At 47.6% G+C, this 20,076-nt stretch overlaps 1 protein-coding gene across 6 annotated transcripts in view; it reads left to right on the top strand.

The window, feature by feature from the left end:
- Positions 1-346: 346 nt before the first annotated feature.
- Positions 347-20,076, top strand: part of LOC147886615 (3-phosphoinositide-dependent protein kinase 1-like) — a 96,637-nt gene continuing 76,907 nt past the window's right edge. For 3 of the 6 annotated variants that reach the window (XM_087395603.1, XM_087395602.1, XM_087395597.1), the window contains exons 1-2: positions 347-527; positions 1,061-1,222. The gene's annotated coding sequence lies outside the window, so the exon portion shown is untranslated. Of the gene's footprint in view, positions 528-600; positions 644-833; positions 979-1,060; positions 1,223-20,076 lie in introns of those variants that run through there. The other 3 variants (XM_087395601.1, XM_087395598.1, XM_087395599.1) reach the window with 3 other exon arrangements.

Raw genomic sequence — 20,076 nt, 5'->3', positions numbered from 1 at the left:
TTCCACAAATATAGTGTCAGGCAATCAACATTATTGTTTCAGGAAACAAAGGGGTTTCGAGTCACTCAACTGTCCAACTAAAACCTGCATATATATATATTTACACGAGAGCCCATGGAAGTCATATTTTACTCAGTTGCATGTATGCATCTCCTTTCAGTTTCTACCTCCAAGATGTCAAACTTCACCCTTTGCCTCTATCCATGATCTCTTGTATTCATCATCCAATCCTGCTTGACCATTATACCCTCATTGCACACCGGAAAGAGATCAATTGGTTGAAAGAAATGGTCAAAACATTAGCCTCATTGCATATTTGCTATTTAAACCAAACCATTATTATTTGCCTACCCAGATCGGACCAGCCACCTGCAATGCCTCTCTCGCAGAGAAGGGAGAATATTCCGCAGAAAAACAGGTTTGAGATGTCACTAACGGTAGCCCCTGCATTACGTCTTCAATACACCCGAGGACAGAATCCTGTGGGACGTTGGACCGCTTCAGCCACCGTGCGCTTCACCTAGTCTGTGAGTCCCATCACAAAGAAGGAACAATAATATTGTATTGCTAACCAGTTTCAAACTATATCATCGTGTTTCCAAGCCCCTTGAAAGTGGCCAACTTCACAAACCCAGGATGCGTCGTAAGACAATTTACATTCTCGCAGCAGCTCAATGTGATTTGAGCTTTGAGCAACTGTGGGCTTTGCTTGGATGTCTGTTTGCCTGTGATTTGTGTCAACGATCGGCTTTGCTTGGAGGTCCGTTTGCCAGTGATTCGTTCTTCAACCGTGGCTTCTCGCTTCCCGAATCTTGTTTACTGCTTTGATGTAGCCGGGATCTACTGTGGACGTCCATTGTTTGAAATCTATAAACAATGCCAGTTTATTTCCTTTGGACGGCTGCTATCGTTCGCATTGCAATCGAAGTTCCTGCCCTCTCGCCAACAGCTGCTCTGCGACAATCAGGGAACATGATGGTTGTCCTCCCTCAGAGTCGTTAAAAGTTTTTATTGCGTTAGAAACATCACGGGACATTTGATGTTTTGCTACTGTCTACAGGGATTCTCTATCTCTACATGAAGAGCATTGAAAGAGCGCATACGCCCAAAGATATGTGGGAAAGCCACCGTTCGTGCCCACTGAGTGCCTTCCTGCTGACAGCTCCAAGTTCGAGCCCACCTGCAACTCGAGCAACGCCTTCCTGCTCAAGTTGAATACGAGGTAGCAAAACCCACTTTAGAAAGGTCTGTATTCTTTGAATGCAGCGCAAAGATGGCTATGTTTTTCCTTATTCAGTTATCTTTACCTGGAGCCGGATGCTTCGGAAGTGGATTTGCATATTTAGTATAGTATCTTGCTCTCGGGATAAGTAAAATTGTCTAAATTCATCCGTCAAGTCTTGAAAGACACAATTACAAGTAATGCATTGCTTCTTGACTTTCTATGCATAGTTGCATTAGATCATCCCTCAAGGGGTGTTCTCAGCATGGCCCAAGGCGATTTTTTGTATATGGTTCATTTTTTAAGAGAGAGAGAGAGAGAGAGAGAGAGAGAGAGAGATGCTGAGATTCACCCTCCTACCTCAGAAGAAGTGTTTAAGGGCCGAGCCACTAATGTGAAAAAAAATGTGGCAAGATAAAAGAGAGAGAGAGAGAGAGAGAGGGGGAGGGGGGGGGGGGGGGGGGGGGGGGGGGGGGCTATAACTACCCATATAGAAATTACACTGATGTTAAAAGACATCCCTTCCTAAGAAGAATTGTCATCAACACACTGGAGCCATCTACTTGACAAGCCCTATCTAACTACCCATATAGAAATTACACTGATGTTAAAAGCCATCCCTTCCTAAGAAGAATTGTCATCAAAATCCAATCATGCTGTAATCAACCATGCAAAGAAATCCGTTGGCTAAAGCACAAGTGGCAGGTACAACTGGCTCCACACTCACCATCTTGCAGCACCCCAATGCAACAAATTTGCATGATTTTGACGCCCAAAAGAGTGGCCTATGGAAGAGGGAAGGAGGTGGGAGCCCCAAAGGTAGCTCCAAGCAAGGGCTTATGGAATCCCTAAAGGAACTTTTATCGGTTGCCTTTGCCCCTCCCCAAGTCGGACCATAGAGCTGCTCAATTGAGCCCTACCAGCCATCCAACCAGACTAGGGATTCCGTAAAGGACCTTTTATAGGCTGCCCTTGCCCCTCCCCAAGTCGGACCATAGAGCTGCTCAATTGAGCCCTACCAACCAGCCAACTGGTTGGTCGACCTGTTGGGCTGGTTGGGTTGGACCTACAGCCCCCTACATAAGGGGGGGGGGGGGGGGCTCTCAGCTCTGCATTCAGTCAATCAGCCTGCAACCTTGTTCCAGCCCTCCCGTAGCTCTAGTATGGGCCCTAGCATAGCAATGAATCTGTCTTCATCCATATCACAATTGGTGGCAGCATCTACACACCGGGGTTGGAAACCATAGAATTGAGGTTGGTCAGTCTGTTTCAGTAGCATAGCTCCCTCTCCCTCTCTCTCTCTTCTATCTTGCCTCCCAAGTAGATGGCTCCAGTGTGTTTAATATTTTTAATTTGAGCACTAGAGCTTTAGTCATAGGCGTTTTAGTAAAGGCTGTCATGAGATCTCCATGAGACATTGTCCCGTTTATGTTAGTAAAGGGTATTGTGGCATTTTCGACATAGGCATTTCAGTAAAGAACGTCGTGGGATCTCCATGAGACATTGTTCCATGTAGTGGGTCTGGCAATGCCTATCAATATAAAATTTGCCAGATCGTATGATTGTAACACAGACTTCCACATTAGGTACCTACCATGGAGTGTAATTGAGCCATCCAACTGACGGTGAACCAGGAACGTGGACAAAACTGGAATTCTAGTCTTTTCTCTGCCATCTAGGACAAAGTCACCATGTAGGGGAGAGAGCTGAGCTGAAAGAAAGGGTGGATGGGATAGACAGTGACAAAAGGTGGAAGAAAGGAGTGGGTTGGAGAAGAGGATGAAGGAGCTGACAGCCCAATGTACCTTCACTCCTTGCTATCCATCCCTCGGGAACACCTCCTCTTTGATTTGAAAACACCCTTCCCTTGCTGTGCACCCGAATAGTCCACACCCCGCACTTGCTCCTCCTCAAAGATACCTCCGAACAACACCCTAAACCTCCTCTCTGTGTGCTGGCTCAACACTCCCTTCGCTCCTCCAGTCTCCAACCGTGGCTCTGGTAGCATGTGAGAAGTGCAGGGGAAATGAACAAAAATGGAGAGCGAGAGCATGCCTCACACACACCACGCTGAGAGGGAGAGAAAGACACAAGAGAACTACAAGTGATCTTTGGCAAAAGCCCCGCTACAACTGGGGGAAAACCTCTGCACAACAGGCTACTCAAGAGCTCCATAGGACTACTCAACAACCTCAACCATAGGATGCACATAGGTGTGGAAGAACTGCTCCACAACCCTGCTCTAGAACATGCACAACACAGTTGGATTCATAGCTCCAGCAGAGGCGCACACGGGGCTGAAAGTACTGCTCCAGCCAGTGAAGAATGAGGGCTGAGAGGGGGCCTATAAATAGCCTTCAGCCTCTCCCTAAAGAATTGACCAGTAGGGGGGGCTCATGGCCAGCCCCCTGCCCTAGGCAACCGCGCAGCAATGGGAGGGACGACCTCTGCCCTCTAGGTGCTGCCTATAAAGGGTTGCCCATGCCACAAGAGGGACTGCCTACAGGGCCGACTAGCAGCTCGACCCCTGCCCTCTATAAGGGGCTCCTAGCAGCCCTACAAGGGGGCTGGGCCCCCCCGCCTATGGCTGACCTAGCCTGGTGAAAGGGCTGACCCAGCAGCCTATAAGAAGGGGCTGCTAGGGCCTAGGATCTTGGCCCGAAGGCTCTTGCTAGCATAGGTGTTGGAAAGGTCACCTCCCCATCTGTAAGCCCCCAAATGAGGAGAGCGTGGGGGAGGCAGACCTAGGGCAGGATGTGCCCCAAAAGAAGAAAGAAGGGTACTTGGCAAGTCGTGGAGCTCCTGATGTACAGGGCAGACAGGTGGACATCAGGGACGTGCAGCAGCCTGATTGCGCAGGGATTTCCAGCAAGGACAGACAGCACAGCAGTACGGAAGGGTACGGTATGCATACGTGGCTGTATGGGGCTGGTGAAGGCCTGGCAGGAGGCAAGGATGCTGCAGCAGGAAGGCGCCTGCATGAAGAAAGATATGGGGCAGATGGCAGAGGCTATGGGCAGGAGTACAGCCTGCAAAAGGGTCTCCAGCAGCAGCAAAGGGCAGCCTAGCAGCGCAGCCTAGCAGCAGCCCAAAAGGGCCTGGCTAAGGCCCTTATATAGGCTGGGCCCTTGCCTAGATTGGAGGGCCAAAAGCCCTAAAAGTGTGGGCCATAAAGGCCTAGTTTTGTGAGCCCTTAAAGGGCTGGTTGGGCTGAGCCAACTAGGTCGGTTGGGCCAGCCAACCTGGTCTGTCCAGTCGGCCCAGATTGGGACAGACTGGTCGGGTTTTTGACAGGCCCCTAGGCCTATAAAAGGAGGGGCTTCATGCCCCATTAATCATCCAGCATAGCCAGCAGTTCCAGGGCAGAAAGGAGCAGCAGGGAGCCTACTCTCTGGGCCTATCTACAGGAGGTGAGAGAGTGCAACAAGTGCTGCAGACTTAGCCAGGAAGGGGCTGGACCTTGGCTGTCTTCTAGGGCAGCAAGGTGCTGAGATCATCATACCTTCTGGAGCAGTCATTCACAAGCAGGTTGGAGCAGTGGAACAGGGACCTGTGTGCTGCAGACAAAGCTTGGCAGGGGCTGCCCACCTAGGCTGATTGTAAGAAATCCTAGATTTTCTATATTTAGAAATGTGCTAAGGAACAGAAAGGAGACTGAGGTAGCAGAGAACAAGGAATAATTGTATTGCTTGAATGTCTGTAGGGTAGATGTTATGTCATCCATACAATTGGGCCTCTCTTATATAGAGAGTGAAGAGTCACACATGAAAAGGTGTGTACTCCAAAGGAATAGGATGTCTCTTGTGAAGGGTTGTGCCTCTTAGGAAGTGTCCTTCGAAAGGGCATACCCTTCCACAAGTGTCCATTCATCAAACCATCCACAAGTCTAGAAATAAAGAAAGGAATACGTCACAGATCGTGACATCCCCTCTCACTCAAAAGAAGACCCTGGTGGAGATAATGAACTGATGTAGAAAATATCACGGTAGATTCTGAAAATACTGCTGTAAAAGGTCAGGGTATTGCTGTAAGTCTTCATCAGACTGCCAAGTAGCGTCTGAGTCGTCCAGATCTCGCCAAAGAACAAGGAATTCCGTGATAAGTCGATGTCGAGTCTCTCGCTGTCGATGGTCCAGAATACGCTCAGGAATAAGGAGAACATAATCGTCTTCGATTTCTGGGACATAATCACCTGCAGGAGGAACTGCTTCATCGCCTGGAATGTACGGCTTTAGCCAAGAAATATGAAATGTTGAATGGATTTTACCCCATGATGGTGGTAATTCCAATTTGTAACTTAAAGGTGAATTTTTCTTGACGATCCGGAAAGGTCCATAGTATCTTGGTCGCAACTTAGGAAACACAGACTTAACCGTCTTATAGCGATGTGGGGCTACAAATAATTGCACCATGTCACCAGTGTTAAATTCCAGGTGACGTCTATGTTTGTTGGCAGACCGTTGATACCGCTCTTGCGCTTTTCGCATATGATCCCTGACTTGCAGTAGAATGTCTTGCATGTCTTGAACCAGTTGATCAGCTAGGGCCACTCGATGTTGAAGTACAAAATTCGTTGGTACAATCGGAGTGTGTCCATAAGCTGCTTGGAATGCAGTCATGCTGATGGCGCTATGGAAAGAGTTATTATAAGCAAACTCAAGGAGTGGTAGATACTCTTCCCAAGCTGCTAGGCGTGACTGAACATAATGTCGAAGCATTTCTTCCAGAACTTGGTTGACTCTTTCAGTCTGGCCATCTGATTCTGGGTGGTAAGCTGAACTGAACAGTAGAGTTGTACCCAAAGATTCGAACAGGGAAATCCAAAAGTGACTGGTAAACTTAGGATCTCTGTCGGATATGATATTCTTGGGCAATCCATGGTGTCGGAAGATGTGTTGTATGAAAAGTTTGGCGATGTCCGGAGCCTGTGCACTACTTTTGCAAGCAACAAAGTGTGCCATTTTGGACCATCGATCAACAATTACCATAATCTGAGTGTTACCTCTAGAGGATCGTGGTAGTGTTGTAATGAAATCCATGGAAATACTTTCCCACCTTTCAGTTGGAACTGGAAGAGGCTGAAGAAGTCCTGTTGGAAGTCGTCGGCTTGCTTTCATTTGTTGACAAGATAAGCAAGATGTAACCATTTTGATGTCGCTTCTTTTCATCTGAGGCCAGTAGTATGTTGCACTGAGTAACCGATAAGTCTTATTGATGCCTGGATGGGCAGCATAAGGAACTACATGATGCTCTTTTAACAAAAGACGTCGAACATCCTTGTCATGTGGTACACAGACGCGATCTTGATAATACAGAAGGTCGTCTGTATAAGAATAGGATGAGAAAATCTTCTGTTCGGAAGTCGAAGGTTGATCTTTGGAAAGAACCTGTACTGCTGTGCCGAAGTCTTTATCATTGAAATACTTTCCTTTGAATGAATTCGGAACATCCACAGATAATGTAGAGATTACCATGGCTGATGCTAGAGGTAACCTGCTGAGAGCATCTGCAACTACATTGCGTAGTCCTGGTATGTACTCAATGATCATGTGAAAGTTGGCCAGAAACTCAACCCAGCGTGCTTGTCGAGCGTTCATGACTGGCTGAGTAAAGATGTACTTTAAAGAGTGATGGTCTGTTTTGACCACAGAGTCGGCTCCCATGAGATAATGTTTCCAAGAGCGATAAGCATGTACAAGAGCAAGAAACTCCTTATCATAAACCGGATATCGGGTTTGGATATCAGAATGTTTATGGTTGTCAAAAGCAATAACTCTGCCTTCTTGCATCAAGACTTCTCCTGTAGCGATGTTGGAAGCATCGGTCATGACCTCAAATGGAAGGTTTGGGTCAGCAATAGCCATAACTGGTGTGGTAGTGAGTGCTTGCTTGAGTTGTTGGAAACTATACTCTGTTTCGGGAAGCCACTGAAAAACTGATGTGCTTTTCAATAATTCGGACAAAGGAGCTGCGATTTCGGAAAACTGATAGACCTTTGTATGGTAAAAGTTTGCCAATCCGAGAAAAGAGCGGACATCATGAACATTCTTAGGAGTGGGCCAATTTCGGATTACCTCGACCTTCTTGGGATCCACAGAGATGCCTTGAGCTGAAATAACATGTCCCAAATATTCAAGTTGGGTCTTGAAGAACTCACTCTTCTCAATGTTGATGTAGAGAGAATTTGCGCGGAGAACTTCAAAAACTTGGTGAAGATATTGTTTGTGCTCAAGTAGGGATCTGCTGAAAACGAGGATGTCATCGAGGTAAACGATGTCGAACTTATCGAGGAAAGGCCTGAAGATGTCGTTCATTAATGTCATGAATGTGGCCGGGGCATTGTTTAACCCAAAAGGCATGACCAAACATTCATAGTGTCCATACTTTGTTCGAAAAGCTGTCTTGTACTCATCACCTTCTCGTATGCGAATTTGATGATAACCTGAACGAAGATCAATCTTTGAGAAGTGTGTTGCATGTAGAAGTTGATCGAAGAGGTCATCGATGCGAGGCAATGGATACTTGTTTTTGATAGTGAGCTTGTTGAGGGCTCGGTAGTCGATGCAGAGGCGCATTGACTTTTTCTTTTTTTCCACAAGTAGGACAGGAGATCCGAAAGGGCTGCGACTGGGCCGAATGTGACCTTTGTCGAGTAGCTCGGTGACCTGTCTTTGGATTTCTTCATTTTGAGTGTGAGAAATCGGATAAGGAGGTTTCGACGGTGGATTACTTCCGGGAATAAGGTCGATTGGGTGATCCACTGGTCGTCGAGGCGGTAACTGCTTTGGCAATTCCTGTGGAAAAAGGTCCAGGTAGGGCTGGAAAGAAGGTTGGTTGAGGTATTCAGGAGGATCCTTTGTTGGTGTCTCCTCTACTGCCGTAACCAACAGAAGTGAAGTCTTTACTTGACGTTTACAAACCCACGTCTTTACTTGTAGGACAGAGGCAACTGGTGTTGAAGGAGAGTCCCTAGAACCAGTTAGCTCAATAAGTTTTCCTTGGTGGACAAACTGTATCGCTGCGAAAACTGATTGATGGATCATAGTTGTAGAGCCACTGTTGTCCAAGTATGACATCGTACCGAGAAAGAGGCATGATGTCGAAGTTCAACTTGTCCGTATAATGTTGGATGCGAAAAGACAAGTTTTTGATCCTGGTGTTGCACAAGAAAGTTGTTCCATTTGCGAGTTCAATCTGATAGTCCACGAGACTAGGACTGGTGGTCAACCGAAGTTTATCGACCACAGAACTGGCTAGGAAATTATGAGAACAGCCACTGTCGATGAGGATGGTGACCGTTGTTCCACGAATCGATCCTTGAACACAAAGTACTTGAGTAGCCAGGGAAGGTTCGGGGTTGCTGGCAAGGCTCAGGTGGATGGTATTCGCCATTCGAACAACTTTGCCTTTCTTGTCTTGTGCTGAGGTAGCATCTTCTTTTTGGGAAGTGCTAGGTTCCATATTAGAATTTTGCTTTGGTCGCTTGGGACAATCGAACCATCTATGGTCGCCTGTACAGATGGTACAAAGTCCTTTTGTGCTGGAGCTGCTCTTCTTGTCAGTAGCCGCTTCTTTATGTTGGGGATGTCGGTAATGACTTTGTGAAGAAAAAGAAGCGCGATCCTTGGAGGGGTGCTTCTGTTGGAATCCAACAAATGATTTCTGAGGCTTCTGGGGATCTTGAGACTGTCGCTGACCTTGATTACCGAAGTTTTTTTGAAACCTGGTGTTATCTTGAGGGCGAGCACCTTTGGCCATAGGAGAGTACTGTGTGCGATTAGCACTCTGCTTCCCTGTGTTTAGGAAATCTGTAATGCGCTCTGCATAAGCAATAGCGCCATCTGTGGTGGTGATGTTTGCTTTAAGAACATCAATGCGTAACGAGGGATTTAGGCCTGAGATGAAAGCATGAAGGCGATCATCCTCAGTTAAACCATCAATCTCCAGCACCAATGTGGTGAACTGAGAGATATAGGAAGACAGGGAACCCGTTTGCTCCAACTGTCGAAGTTTTGAACGTGCTTGGAAGTCCGCATTGGCAGGTATAAACTGCTTACGGAGCACGTGTTCAAAACGTTCCCATGTTAACACACTTTTTCCGTCCTTTAAGCGTCTTTGCCACCATAGAAAAGCTGTATCCTTGAGGAGGGAGACTGCCAAGGCGATCTTTTTGCCTTCAGTGAGGTCAACAGTATCAAAATACATGCGCATTTTTGCGAGCCATTGGTCAACTGTTCGGCGATTGCGTTGACCAGTGTAGGCTTCCGGAAGTTTGACGTCAAGTCTTTTAGTTTTGGAAGCTTGAAGTAATCGGTAGAGGGCACGTAGTTCAGTGTTTTCTACCTCTGGTGGGAAGGAGTCCGCATAGTCGTCTGGTTGCGTCACGTCATCCTCTGTATGTGTGGTACTTCGAGAATCTTGAAGTTGTTGAACTTTCTGAAACAAGTCGGAGATGATGTCCTGAAGCTGGGATATTTGAAGTTGCAATAGTGATTCGCCTTGTACGTTGACTTCAGGGGTCTTTTTTGGACTTGATTCTTTGATCTCTGGAGAGACTTCACGCGAGCGGTGCGACATAGCGGAGATCCCTGTGAGAAAAGCGCGAACTTGCACTCTAGTTTGTACCATTCCTGGAAGAGGGTTCGGGCTGCTCCCTGAGGTTGCTCATGTTGGAGGGGGTAGGCGAGGCAGGATGGAACCACCCGTGGAAATCTGGTAAGGGAGGTCCTGTCTGAGGTAACACTGGTGATGCTGAAAGTGGTGTTACTGCTCGTGAGAGGACCGGGGTAGATAGCAGAGTCCACGGATCTGAAAAGGGATAAGGAGCTGCTGTCGAAAGTGGAGGATATCTAGGAGAGGGAGTGCCTTCAGAGTGTAAATACTGACTTGGAGAAGGTACAACCTGTAGAGGAGGATATCTGGGAGCTGAAGGAGGTGGAGAGTACCCTGGAGATGCCGAAGGTGAGGGGTAAAATTCTCTCCAAAAATGGACAGCAAACTGTTGAGGAATATCGGGTTCACGATATCTTCGTGTCTCGTGGAACACAACCTGTATTGTGCTGAGGAAGTAATGTAACTGAGATGCTTCACGCAGAAGGTAGAGGATGTGGTCCAAGTCACTAGGAGGGCACGTGACACAGAAGACCCAAGATGCAAAGGCTCCGAAATGGGCTGGCTGTGCAATTTGAACACGATATTGTGTGGTAGCTGATGCCTGAGGTGTCCTTGAAATGCCGGGTGAATTACCAGGGGTTTCCATGCTTTAATGTGGATTCTTTCATTTGCTGTAATTTGTTAAAGAGAATCCTTAAAAGCAGATTGGAAAGGCTCCACCTGGCAATACTTTAATCTGCCAAGTTATTGCGTAGAAGAAGGCTGCAAATCGGTGTCCGGAGATCCATGGTGCAACGGTTTGCGAGGAGCGATCGATACTTGTCTGGTCCGGGCTGTCAACAGGCTGTCTTCATCGCGAGAGGAGCTGCAACTGGTGCTGATTTGGCAATACCAAAAATGGCGAAACAAGGGGCTGCGAGCTGTCAATGGCGAGGCTTAGAGCATTGCCCAGGGCTGGACTGCGCAGGAAAGGCAGGAGCGAAAGAACCTGGCGGGTCAAGGACTGCGCAGGAGGGGGGGGCTGGCGAGGCCAAGGATTTGTGTGCAGGGCTGGTCGTACAGAATGGTGCAAGGCTGTGGCAGGCTGCAGGACTTGCGCAGGATTGTACGGCAAAGGCAAGGTCTGGCTGCAGGGCGTGCGCAGGCTGTACGGCAGAGGCAACGGCTGGCTGCAGGTCTGGCGCAGGCTGTACGGCAGACTGGCGGATGGTACGGCGCAGGCTGGAAGGCAGAATGGCGAGGGCTTGCGCAGGGCTGTACGGTGAGGTGATGGCTGGCCGTACGGGCTGACGCAGGTGGTACGGAAATCCGTGCGTGCAGTTTTTTGTTGGAGAAGAGGCGACTTTTCGTTGGGGCTGCCTAATGGGTTAGTTGCCCCAAAAAATTAAATGGGGGGGTTTAGTTAACCCTAGGTAGCTAGGGTAATCCTAGGGGTAGGGGATGGGTTTATTTTTTTTCCTTTTTACCCCTCTAGGTACCCTTTTGTAGCTACTTGGGGCCTAAAAGGTGTGCCTATTCGAAGGGGTGTGACCCTTGGAATAGGTGCACCTTTTCATGAAGGGGTATGTCCCTATTGTTATGACCCTGCATGAATAGGTATGTCCTTTTGTCCACGATGGGGTGTGTCCCATGAGTGAGGAGTCGAGACTCGTCACCAAAAGGTGTGTCCCATGGTGGAAAAGGTGCGTCCCTTGGTTTCGGGACAGCCCAAGCACCTGAAAGGACACGATTTTTGTCATGTCCATTCACATCAACTTGTGATGTGAGGGAGATGGAGAGGCCATAGATGACTTTAGGCAAGGTTGGCGCTTAAAATTTTTACGCTCATCCTCTCCATCTCTTCCATGCACAATGTGCACAGATAACCTTCTAGCAGAAAAGATGTATCAGATCGGCGCTAGAAGGTGGGGGGCATTTCCTACAGGCAGGAGCGAATTTTGCTCTGATACCACTGTAAGAAATCCTAGATTTACTATATTTAGAAATGTGCTAAGGAACAGAAAGGAGACTGAGGTAGCAGAGAACAAGGAATAATTGTATTGCTTGAATGTCTGTAGGGTAGATGTTATGTCATCCATACAATTGGGCCTCTCTTATATAGAGAGTGAAGAGTCACACATGAAAAGGTGTGTACTCCAAAGGGTATGTGCATGAAGAGGTGTGTACCCCTTGTGAAGGGTGTGACCCTTGATGAGAGGGTACATTACAATAGAAATGTCTCTTCAATAGGATGTCTCTTGTGAAGGGTTGTGCCTCTTAGGAAGTGTCCCGTCGAAAGGGCATACCCTTCCACAAGTGTCCATTCATCAAACCATCCACAAGTCTAGAAATAAAGAAAGGAATACGTCACAGATCGTGACACTGATTCACAGGCAGTAAGGTGGAGAAGAACAACTGGACGGAAAGTCTATAGACGCTCGAGGTGGAGCACGCGGACTCGAGTCTAGAGATAGCCGGCAGATAGGAGAAGGACCTTGTGGTAAGATCAGAGGACCACACCATTGGTGGGACTCTGGATCTATCTATTTTGTATTGTGTCCATAGTTTTGGACGGAAATATATAAGTTTTTGGTGTCTTCTATATCTAGCTGGTTCATTGTCTATTGACGAGTCTGCACACCTATTGAATGCACATAAGTAAAGAAGTTTGTGATTCCACATCCCACACGCACACTGTGTGAGCTCCTGGGCATTACTATAAGTCTTCCGTTGTGCGTACCCTCTGTTGGGTCATTTCTAACAATAGGTAGATCTACCCTACTTCATCCTCACAGGGGGGGTGGGCACCTTGTGGCAAGCCTTGTAGCCTACTCTTTTGCTCCATGTGCTGCTGTTGCTACTAGCACCTCTACCCTCTTCCAGGGCCTCTGTTGATGAGCATGTGCAGCCCACGCATGTAGCCATAGATACGGGATTTGCTGTCCCACATGGAAATTTGGATGCTGGCCATGTGGTAGCTCTTTATTTGCTCTCTGATCTCCCATTGTGGTAGTCATCCATAATCATGACATCCTTGTGTCGTAGAGAGAGAGAGAGAAATAAGTGAGCATCCTAACCCATGTTAGAAAACTGTGTGTAGACATAGTTAGTGATATCATAGTACATGTCCACCATAAACATGTAGCCATCCTGGCATCATCATCCTCATGTAGATACACAGTCTGATCCAATACAATAGACACACTTTTTTTTGGTAATTCCATGGACTTGTATTAGAAGATTAATATTGTACAAAGAGACTCTCCTAAAAGGGGAGAGCCCAAATCAAAAACACAAATAAACTATTTCCATGCTCTTCCTCTTAACCAAAGTAGTTTCAACTGGCAATGTTCCAGTAATGCAACGCCAAAGAAATAGTCTTTGTTTGAGAGGCAGCTTGGCCTTCCATAAAATACTCAAGTTCCTTGACCACCAAGAGAGGGGTTTTTGCATATGCCATAAATAATTTGCATGAGTGTGTATCCACGGCATGGGCTACAGAAGTCTGTATGTTGTCATAGAGGTGAGTTTGCTGATAGGCACAGGGCGCATATTCAGCCCTTTGGGACATAACTTCCAGTCAGCTAACTTGTTATCATGTGAGAACTGGGGAATAGGCAATAAAGGCTGCAGAAGATCTTTTATTTTCTTCCAGATAGGCCTGTGGTGCATTCCAATACAATAGACACACACACACACACACACACACACACATATATATATAGAGAGATTGCTAACATCCTAATGATGCTCAATCTTGTAATAAGTTGTAATATGTCAATATCCTTATACAGTCACTTTAACAAGCTAATGGTTCAATGTCTTGTTGATGAACACACACACACACACACACACACACACACACACACACACACATGTATATACGTGGACACATGCACCTAATTTTATTGATGTACCACATATTTGTACATGCATGAGTATGAGCATGTATTCTTTAAGATGGATACATGCACCTAGGTATACTCATGTTCTTGCACACACAAACGTGCACATGTTCTTGCATATGCACAATTTTGTACTAACGCGGGTTCCCTGCTAGGTAGGTGTGATGCCTTTTACCTTCCCCTACCCCCTATGGTCTTCTGCCCCTTGTCCCCTCAATCGGGGGCTCACAGGTGGGGCAGTGACCTTCTAACACCCCCACTCAATGTCACAACTGTGGGCCAATCCCCATGCATTGAATGAGGTGTTCCAACTGCTCCTTGGGAAGTGCCTTCATGAAGACATCTGAGATGTTGTCGTTGGTTGGGCAGTATATTAACTCTATGACTTCTTCGTCGATGAGTTCTCGAACAAAGTGGTAGTGTACCTTGATGTGCTTCGTCCGTGCATGAAACATGGGGTTGTTGGCGATCGCTATGCAACTCTAGTTGTCGCACATAATTGCAGTCGCATCTTCTTGGGCCACATTCATGTCCTCCAAGATCCACCTGGGCCGCAATGCTTCACATGCCGTTGCCTTGTACTCCGTCTCTGAAGATGAAAGGGTGACAGTAGGTTGTTTCTTACTCAGCCATGACACGGCTCCTGATGAGAGTAAGAAATAATATCCAGAGGTCGATCTCCAGGTATCAATGTCACCTGCTCAGTCACTATTACAGAAACCTCCCAACTCAATGCCTCTGGTATAAGTGATGCCGTAGGTGCAGGTACCCTTCAAGTACCTTAGCATCCTCATACCTGCGTCCCAATGAGCCGCCTTGGGTGTGGCGGAGAACTGACAGAGCAATTCAATTGCGAAGGAAATGTCTGGTCGAGTATTGGTGAGGTAAAGCAAACTCCCCACCAAGCGTTGATATAGTGATGAATCAACCAACTGAGATGGATCACGCACACTCAGCTTCAGACCAGTTTCCATGGGAGTCACTGCTGCTTTGCAATTTTCCATCTCAAAGCGTTTGATTAGTTCCCTGCAATACTTCTTCTGTGAAATAAAGATACTAAGAAAGTAGTGAAGTATGCCTAAGTCAGTCATCTCGAACTCCTTCATAAGAAGTCTCTTGACATGAGCAATCTTCTTCGTATGATCCCCATGATGAGGTCACCCACATATAGAATCAATACCAGCCGTAAATCCCCCTCTGTGTCGAGATAGAGATTTGCCTCTGATGGACCCGCTGAAGCCCGATCTTCTGAAAGAAAACATCTGTCCGCTGGTACCAAGCTCTGGGGGCCTGTTTCAGCCCGTATAAGGCCTTTTTCAGTTTGCAGACTTTTCATGGGGATCAGTGTAACCAGAAAACGCGTTTTGGGTAGTAGAAAGGTGAAGAAACATTTCTGCCCGAAACGTTTCTAAGAAACGTGCGAAACATGAAAGTTTTTTTGATTTAAAAAAAATAAAAAATACACTATTTTTATTATTTATATAAAATAATTTATATAAAATACACTAATTTTACACGTTTCTAGATGAAACGTTTGTCAAAATCTCGAAATGTTTCTCGAAACGCGTTTCTAGAAACGTTTCTTGTGACACTGATGGGGATCTTGGAATCTGAAATCCTAGTGGCTGTGCCACATATACCTCCTCCTCCAGGTTACCATTCAAAAATGCAGACTTGACGTCCATCTGAAAAATAGGCCAATTGTGATGAGCAGCCAAGGCAATGATTGTTCGAATAGTCACCATTCTAGTTGTGGGGGCAAAGGTCTCGTTGAAGTTAAGTCCTTCTGACTGTGCATAGCCTTTCACTACCAATCTTGCTTTGTACTTGTCCAAGCTCCCATCTGACTTGAACTTAAGCTTGTACACCCATTTAGTCTTGATGACCTTCCACTTGGTTGGTTTGGGCACTAAATCCTAGGTGTCATTTTATGGCATCCATCTCTGCCTTCATGGCTCCTTGCCATTCTGGTACATCCTTCGCTTCCTAGAAGGAACGGGGCTCTGCGAGTTGAGCTACCAAAGCGAAGTTCACGAGGGGAGTCTTCATGTTTCTTTGAGATCGCCGCGCTCCGGAACTGTTGCTCTCCGGTATGTCCGTGACCCGTGAGTCTGCCAATGTCTTCAAATACCATTGAGGTAGCTTCTTCTCAGATGGAGGTGCTTTGGATGGAGTTGACTTGGGAGCTCGCTTTGGAATGGCATGCTCCTCCTCCTCCTCCTCCTCCTCCTCCTTGGGGTCTTCAGTCGGCTCCACCTCGCGGATGGTGACTTTGGGTGGGGGTAATGCTGGAAGTTATGGAACCTCTTCGGCAGGCTGTGGCTCGCTCTCTTCCAAGATCACATCCTGTTGATAAGGATCTTCTTGTCTGGGTCAAATAGGCAGTAGGCCTTGGACTCTTCGCTGTATCCCACAAAGATACAGCTCTGGCTATGGGGATCCAGCTTTGTTCGCTCATCTTTGTGTACATGCACAAATGCTTTAGAACCGAAAACCCTCAGATGAGATATGATGGGCTTCTTACCATAATAAGCTTCGTATGGAGTCTTACCATCAACAGCCTTGGTCTTGGTTCTGTTGAGGATGTGAACGGCAGTGTTCACGGCTTCATGCCAGTAGGCTTTTGAGAGATTCTTCCCTCGCAACATGGTCAACTCTGTCTCTGTGATGGTCCTGTGCTTCCTCTGAGCAACTCCATTCTACTGAGATGTGCGAGTTGTAGTGAGAGCTCTCTTAATCCCTTGCTTCTTGCAAAATCCATTGAACTCGGTAGAAGTGAACTCTCCCCCTCTGTCAGTGCGGAAGGCTTTGATTACCTCCTTGTCCTCCTTCTCTACCTGGCCCTTCTAGTCTTGGAATTTCTCGAAAGCCTGAGATTCCTTGGCCAGGCAGAATACCCATGTTATGCGATTGAAATCATCAACAAGTAAGAGAGAATACTGCGAACTTGCGAAAGAATTTGTCGACTTTGGGCCGTAGATGTCGGCGTGAACCAACTCGAGCGGCTTCTTGGCCCGTGATGAGGCCTCTTGTGGAAACTTATACTTGTGTTGCTTGCCTTCCACGCAAGCCCTGCAGACATGATCATTGCCCCAATCGGTGGAAGTCTATCCACCATCTTTGTCTTCTGCATCTCGGAGAGAGTGCCATAGTTGACGTGACCGAACCACTCATGCCATAATCTGAATCTTCCATGGTCCGCGTGCACCAACAGAGCGTTGAGCCGATATAGCCCATGCTCCTCGACACCTTGAGCCACCACCTGTCCGTTTGCCTTGGATGTGACAGTGACCTTGTCGTTGTCAAATAATACCTGTCATCTAACTGACTGACAATATGTTCTTGCACAAATTCGACACATACAGTACACCGGAAATCAACTCCTCGTTTCTTGCAGTTGTAATGAACGGAATACCACCGACACCCTTCATAGGGCATGACCGGTCATCCCTAACAATGACCTTGGAATCGAGATGCGTACCTTCCATGGTTTTGAACCACTCCTTGTTGGACATGTGCTTTGAAGCTCCACTGTCCACATACCAACCTTCCTCTCCTTCACTGACTGCATAAGTGGAGCAGTACTCAGTGATGATGAAGAGAGCGCTGGTCATGACGTTTGCCGATTCGGTTTTTGGCTCCTCCTTGGACTTGGACTCCGACTCCTCCTTCTTGAGGTCCGTCTTCTTCTTGCGGCACTCTTTAGCAAAATGACCAAGCTTCTCATAGTAGAAGCACTTCATCTGCCTCTTTTTCTGTGCATCCTCGGTCTTGCTTTTGTTCTTGGAGTCTTTGAACTTACCCTTGCCGGGTTTGTCCCTCGCCACGAGAGCCTTCTCGTCCGATTGCGTAAACAAATTTTCCCGAGCCTCTTCCTGTAATAGTAAAGGCCCAAGCTCTTCAAAGGCGAGAGGCTTGGTCCTCTGTCCTGCAGTGACCGTAGTCACGAAACTCTTAAAGCTTCGAGGTAGCTTGTGTAAGATCAATAGTGCCAATTGACTTGAATCTACCTTCTGACCAACTGCCGCGAGCTGGTCCCTTACCATCTTGACTTTTGTTAGATGGTCATGAACATTGTCTGCCTCATTCATGTCCAGATTGTACAGTTGGTGTTGGAGCATCAGAATCCGAGATGTATTGTCCGTTTCATACAAATCCTTCAGGATAGCCCACGCCTCTACAGACGTCTCGGCTATCTAGATGTGCGGAAGAACAGAGTCCTCCGTGGTCCCAATGATTAATGCTAGGGAGTGGGCATCTCTCTCTTCCCAATTCTCAAGCTCTTCACCATCCACTGGAATGAGAATCTTCCCCTTGTTGTCCAACAAGTCTTCCAGTCTTGCCTCCACCCCCATCATTTAGCTTCCACAACATCTGGGCCACAAGATGGCTCCGGATCTTCATTTTCCAGATCGGGTAGTTTGACCCGTCTAGCTTCCCTGACTCTCCGAAGTTCAGGATTGTGATTCGTGAATGAGAGGAATCTGGAGGAGGAGGAAGGAAGAGAAGGGGCTGAAGAGGCAACAGTAGAATCTTTGTTCTCCATCCTTGCTAAAATAAAGAACAGTAAACTGAATTTACAGCAGAGAACTTGACCACGCAGCAAACCTGAGTGTCGATTGGAGTCGCCTTCGAGCAGAGGTGCTCCGATCTAGAGCTGTGAACCTAGCTCTGATACCATGTTGGAAATAGAGGATAGAATCACTCACACCTCACTTCCTATCTAGCTCATACAACACTTAGAAAAACTGAAAGAGAGATAGTGTTGGAATGGTCACCTCCCCATCTGTAAGCCCCCATATGAGGAGAGCGTGGGGGAGGGAGACTTAGGGCAGAAGATGCCCAGAAGATGCCCAGAGAAGAGAGAGAGGGGGGGCTGCCACATGGGCAGCAGCTGTCATGTGGGCAGCCAGCTAAGGGAACACACCTGTAGTCAAGGTGGCTGCAACAGATGGTGCCAACAACAGGAGCAGATGGCGAGGCATTCAGCATCAGGATCTGGCCTGGAAGAGGTGAATCTGGAACAGCAGACATGGCGGGGTGTCCCAGGTAAAAGGCGCGATGATGTCAGCAACAGTACGGACGTGTACGGGAAGGACATGGTGCCGGAAAAGGGCTGCAGCATGGCAGGGGTCTGTGGGCAGGTGTACAGCCTGCAATAGGGTCTCCAGCAGCAGCAAATGGGGCTGCTAGTGGGCAGTGGCATGCCTTATATAGGGCTGGGCCCTTGCCTTAATTGGAGGGCCAAAGGCCCTAGAAGTTTGGGCCAAAGGGACCCGGTTTTAGAGCCCTTAAAGCGCTGGACCAGCAGCAGACTGGTTGGCCAGTATGAGGCAGGCTGGTCGGTTTTTCCAGCCCCCTTGGGGGGCCTATAAAAGGAGAGGCCTCAGGCCTCATTTCATATCCAGCAGCCAGCAATCCAGGAGGCAGAAAGGAGCAGCAGGAAGCCACACTCTGGGCCTATATCCAGGAGGTGAGAGGGTCTTGAAGGGCTGCAGACTTAGCCAGGAAGGGCTGGACCTTGGCTGTCTTCTAGGGCAGCAAGGTGCTGAGATCATCATCACTTGCAGCAGCAGGAACCAGCAGATTGGAGCAGCCAAGGAACCCTCTCTTGGGCCTATATATCAGGAGGTGAAGAAGGTGACAAGGAGCTGCAGACTGAGAGCTGGGAGAGCTGCCCACCTAGGCTGGTGCAAAGACAGCAAGGTGGAAGGGATCTGGACAGAAAGTCTACAGAAGCTCTAGGTGGAGCACGCGGGCTCGAGTCTAGAGATAGCCAGCAGATAGGAGAAGGACCTTGTGGTAAGATTAGAGGACCACATCATTGGTGGGACTCTGGATCTATTTCTTTTGTATTGTCTCCATAGTTTTGGACGGAAATATATATTTTGGTGGTTTCTCTATTTGGCTGGTTCATTGTCTATTGATGAGTCTGGACATCTATTGTATGCACATAAGTAAAGAAGTGTGTGATTCCACACCTACACCACACTATGTGAGCTCCTGGGCATTACTAAAAGTCTTCCGCTGTGTGTACCCTCTGTTGGGTTCATTTCTAACAGATAGGACGAAACTCAGATATATTCCTCCACAATCGTGGGCAACAAAAGCTCAAGGATGAGCGTGTACGAACAGCCTGAGATGCTGTCAATGATGCTGAGCCTATTCCTCTCCCTATGTGCTTGCCTGTGTGCAAGGCAGTCTGTGTAGGTGATGAGGAATGAGGGGGGAAGGGGGGCTTTTTATAGGAGGGGCTAGGCCCCCTCAATCTGGCCGACCAGGGAGTCTGCTCCGTGCCAGCCCACCAACCGACCTGACTGGTCGGCCTTTGCTGGTTGATCAGTCCGGCTTGGGCCA

Source organism: Dipteris shenzhenensis, chromosome 24, assembly GCF_047967505.1.
Source record: "Dipteris shenzhenensis isolate YYH24624 ecotype China chromosome 24, Dip_SZ_1.0, whole genome shotgun sequence".
NCBI lineage: Eukaryota > Viridiplantae > Streptophyta > Polypodiopsida > Gleicheniales > Dipteridaceae > Dipteris > Dipteris shenzhenensis.
This window is presented reverse-complemented; position numbering and strand designations above follow the sequence as displayed.